The following is a 5,449-nucleotide window of genomic DNA, read 5'->3' as shown; positions in this document are numbered from 1 at the left end:
AACCTCAGATCCTGAAAGGAGAAGCCACTGGCTTGAGGTAAAAAACTAGTTAGTAAATATCCAGACATAGAATGGTGAGATGCTGACATTGACCCTAGTGTTCTAATATCAACCTGTACTTCCCCTCTCAGGAGTTTTTTCTAGTCTTCCACACAAAACTTATCATTTAATTATATTCATATTTTGTTTATATCATTCTTTTTTTTTTTTTGGTTCCTTGACAAAGTCACAGTTGATGCAAGAAGAAACTCTGAAAATTTTGTAGTATTGACATTCACTGTTACTAAAGGTTGCACACTAGAATATCTATTACTGGAGAAATTAATCAAAAATGAATGAATAATGTGCTAAAAAGAGATTTGCACCTTAATCCATGGATTAACATTTGTCATGTTTGTGTAGGTAATTTGAAAGAAGTCTAAAATCTACAGATCTGTTTTTTTAAAACAATTTCACACTAGAGGTAAGCAAAGAGATGAATTAGGTTCTGAAGTACAATAAACAGATACATCAATTGGCTACTTTTTTGCTTTGATAATCTTGTATGGAACAAATTGAATGTCACAAAATCTGTTGCCCTATGTACAAGGGGAGTTTTAACCTTCTTGTACAATTTTGACTGTGGTAAGTGGGTTGCTACAGGATAAAAGGGACCAGAGATATCTAAACTCACTGCAGAATAGCCCAATGTGCCCAGGTGCTGAGAACCTATTGAATGGATATGTGTCTACTCAGACTGGAACCAGTATAAAGTCTTGCTAAATATTTTCAAGCTTTTATTTTTTAAATTTCGTAAATCTCTCACCCTACAACACACAATTGGGGGATGATAAGAATGCATTAAACAGAGATGGAAAGTGTATTGAAAGAATAAAAATAGAGACATTGTTCATTAACTGAGTTATAAAGACCAACTTCTTGAGAATCCTCCAGGTGTAATATGTGCATAACTCAACAACATCCCTTGGGAGAAAGAGATACATATACTTTACTCCTTACCAGCTTTGCTGATCTTTATGATTCGTTTTCACAAACTCAGTGTCTCTTCTTTGTCTCCTGTAAGGAATCAGCCAATTTTTGTAATTATCAGTTTTTTTTTTTTTTTGCTAGCTTTCTCCAGGTTTCATCAATAGCATAGATTTGTTTACCATAGTAGGAATGACTATTGCTATGTCTATTTAGGGGGAAATATGAAAGTCTTTTATCCATTGTATTCTTTGCTTACATTCTTTTGGGGGATTTTGTTACTTCATAAAATCTTTTTCCAAGATTATTACTTCCCTTGGCACCCCTTCCTAAAACTGTGGCTAGGTTAGTGTTTTTCAGAATTTAAACTATTTGAAGAACTTTATTCATCATTGTAGCACAATGAAGAGAATTGTTAGAAATCAAATTCTCTATGGAAATATGACTAGAGTGACTCAACATCTTCAAAAGCTCCAATCATTTTGGAGAAATCACTAGCCCTGAAAGCACATATCATGCTGTCTTGTTCTTTAATATCCATACTAAAGTTCTTGTTATCCCAAATGAGACAATAGAGAAGGGTTCAAATACTGATAAGTGTTCTTACCCCAATACACATTTCATTAGAATACAGTTATGCATTTCTTTCTATCAGATTTGAAACATGATTTGGTTGAATTTGGCTCTGTAATGAAAAATGCCACCTTGGCATTTTCACCAGAAGTAACCCATATTGTCTTATTTCCCCTATATTGCTGGTAGGTTTATCACCTTAGATTAACTTCTTGGGGTGATAGGCTGGCATGTTTTCCTTGAAGTCTGAAAAGAATATGCTCTGAATGGTTCAGAATGGCTTAAATCTAAGTCCTTCCATGTCCCTAGCAACACGTAGACTGTGTTTTCAATTTGCTGTGCTCTTCAGTGATAAAGTTCCAATATAGATTTATGTTGTTGTTGCTATTGTTAGTTTACTAAAAAATAATTATGAATATTATCAATAGACATATTATTTGCCCTTTATTAAGATGAATGAAGAAAGATGACTAGAATTTGCATAGTTGAAAATTTGATAAGTGGAATGACATTAGAGGTAAAAAAATTTAAATTTTAAAAATTTAAAACTGATATAGTATAAATCAGAAATGAGGAGGAGACTGTCTTTTATAATCAACATTCATCTAAAAAATATTTTTCTGTCCACTATGAGCTTGATTTTGCACAAGGCAAGACTCAATTAGAGGTAAAGCAAAGCCTAATCAATGATTACTTTCAAAAACCCTCTTGATTTTAGAAATCAAGTGTTTTGCTTGTGGTTCATTAAAACTGCATCTTTTTATTGTGGAAAATTTTAAGCATAAAAAAGTATGGAGAAAGATATACTAATTCCCTAAGTATCCATCATATTAATACTTGCTTTAGCAGTCAACTCATGGTAAATCCTTTCTTATTCCAGTCACTACCTCTCATCACATATTAATTTGAAGCAAAATCCAGGCATTATAGCTTATATCCATAAGTATTTCAGTATGGATCTCTAAAGATAATTTTTTAAGCATAGAAAGACGAAAACTATCACAATTATACCATTTAAATAATTTCTTAATATCATCAAATATCTAGTTAGTACTCATTTCCAAATGTGTCACTGATGACATAAATTTTTGTTTCAATGCATGTGTAAACAAGGCTGATACAATGTAATTGAAAAATATCTCTTTAAACTCCTATTTAAAAATTATGTATTTTATTTTGAGATAAGTAGATTGCAAAAAAACGTAGATTGAGATAAAAGTAGATACAGTTGTAGGGAATAATACAGAGAGAGCCTATGTTTCCTCTACTAGTAATGTCTTGCAAAGCTTTGGTATAATATCACAACCAGAATGCTGGCATTAATGCAATTAAGACACAGAAAGTTTCCATCACCATGGGATCCCTCTCTTGTTGAATTTTTATAGCACATTTTACTTCCCTCCTGAACCTCCTTAACCCCTGACAACCACTAATCTATTCTACATTTCTATAGTGTTATCATTTCAACGATGCTATAAACATGGAATCATATAGTGAATAAGCTTTAGTTTTTTTTTCCACTCATTCATCCAAGATGTTGACTGTATCAATAGTTTGTTCATTTTTATTTGCTGAGTGTTATTCAATGAAGTGGATGTAAAGGAATTTATTTATTAAATTTCCCACTGAAGGACATCTGGATTATTTCTAGTTTTTAACTATTGTAAATAAAGTACTATACAGTCATGTTTAGATTTTTGTTTGAGCACAAGTTTTCATTTTCTTGGGAAAATTTCAAGAGTACATATGGTGGATCATATGGCAGTTGTGTTTTGTTTTTTAAGAAACTGCTGAGCCATTTTCCAAAGTAGTTGTACAATTTTACATTCCCACTATGGAGGGATCTAGTTTCTTCATATCTTCACCAACTTTTGATGTTTTCACTATTTTTACTTTACCCATTCATTTATTATTTAGCCATTGTTGTGCAGTGATATCTCATTGTGGTCTCAATTTGTACTTTCCTAATGGCTGGTAATGTTCATATGCTTATTAAGTATATGTTTTTGGAGACATACCTATAATTTTTTAAAAAATTGAAACATAGTTAATGTACAATATTTTGTTAGTTTCAGGAGTATTACCAAGTGATTTGATATATTCATACATTATGAAATGATCACCACAATAAGTCTGACAACCAATGTCCCCTTAAAATTATTACAATATTAATGACCATATTCTTTATGCTGCGTATTATACCCAGGTGACTTATTTCATTTAAAACTGGAGATTTTTAACTCATAATCCCCTTCAGCTATTTCCCACCCATGTCCCCTCTGTCAAACACCTGTTTGTTCTCCATATCTAAAAATGTTTTATATAATTTTGTTTGTTTATGTTGTTTTTAGATTCAACATACAAGTGTGATCATATGGTACTTGTCTTTCTCTGACTTATTTTGCTTAGCATAATATCCTCTAGGTTCATCTGTGTTGTCAGCCACATTTCACAAAGCTCATTTTTTTGTTGTGTGTATGTATGTGTGTGTATACATACCACATCTTTATCCATTCATCTATTGATGGACATTTTCAATGGTGTCAACATCATGGCTTTTATAGGTAATGCTGTAATGAACATTTGGGTGCATATGAGTTTAAATTTAACTCTTGCTAAATCTGTTGGTGGAAAAACAGCTTTTTCCATGTGGATTAAATAATTAAATAGTAAACATCGACTAGCAATATCTTGTTTAAAAGAATAAACCCAACCTCTTTAGTGGGTAAAAATGGTCATCATATGCAGTGAGCCCACACCTTTCGAATCACTGGATTTTGGTAAGTTATATAGAGCAAAAATTCAATTTCTACATAAGCCAAATAAACAGAAGGTAAGAATAATTTATAAAGTAAGAGTAAAACACCAGTTAGCAGAAAAAGAAAGCCAACAGTAGTCAAAATACTTCTGTCAATAACAGAAAAAGTGTTTCAGTGTTTTCTATACCTCAATGAGATGTGATCAGTTGTACAGGAATAGAGTTATTCCTGGAAAAGTCAATATAAAATCGGGCTGATTTCTTCTCTTGTTTATAAACAGAGCCAGTGTTACATTTAAACAGTAGTTAGTTGCCAGCCATTAAAGTTACTAACTTCAACATATATGTTTACTTTTCTTTTAAACCATTCTACCTTTACATTGTTTGGACAAATTAAGAAACATGTCAGTAACCAACAGAAAACTTCTAGGGAGTAAGGAACTGGTGCTTTGTATTATAAGCCTTTATATGTGAGGCAACATACTACATACTTGGAATAAACATTTTAAAAATAAATCTAAGTCACTTCAGCTGCGTCCAACTCTTTGGGAACCTAAGGATGGTAAACTGCCAGGCTCCTGCAGCCATGGGATTCTCTAGGCAAGAATACTGATGTGGGTTGCCATTTCCTCCTCCAGGGGATTTTTCCCACCTAAGGATCGAATCCACATCTCTTAGGTATCTTGCATTTGCAGGTGGAATCTTTACTGCTAGCATCAACAGGGAAGCCCTAAAAAAAGCAAATAAGTAAAAGTAAACCTTAAAACTGTGTGCTACTCTCTAACAGATGATGCTGTGAAAATGCTGCACTCAATAGGACAGTAAATCTGGAAAACTCAGCAGTGGCCACAGGACTGGAAAAGGTCGGTTTTCATTCCAATCCCAAAGAAAGACAATGCCAATAAATGCTCAAACTACCACACAATTGCACTCATCTCACAGGCTAGCAAAGTAATGCTCAAAATTCTCCAAGCCAGGCTTCAACAGTATGTGAACCATGAACTTCCAGATGTTCAAGCTGGATTTAGAAAAGGCAGATGAAACAGATCAAATTGCCAACATGTTGGATCATCAAAAAAGCAAGAGAGTTCCAGAAAAATATCTACTTCTGCTTTATTGACTATGCCAAAGCCTTTGACTGTGTGAATCACA

This window comes from Oryx dammah, unplaced genomic scaffold (genome assembly GCF_014754425.2).
Source record: "Oryx dammah isolate SB20612 unplaced genomic scaffold, SCBI_Odam_1.1 HiC_scaffold_23, whole genome shotgun sequence".
NCBI classification, from domain to species: domain Eukaryota; kingdom Metazoa; phylum Chordata; class Mammalia; order Artiodactyla; family Bovidae; genus Oryx; species Oryx dammah.
This window is presented reverse-complemented; position numbering follows the sequence as displayed.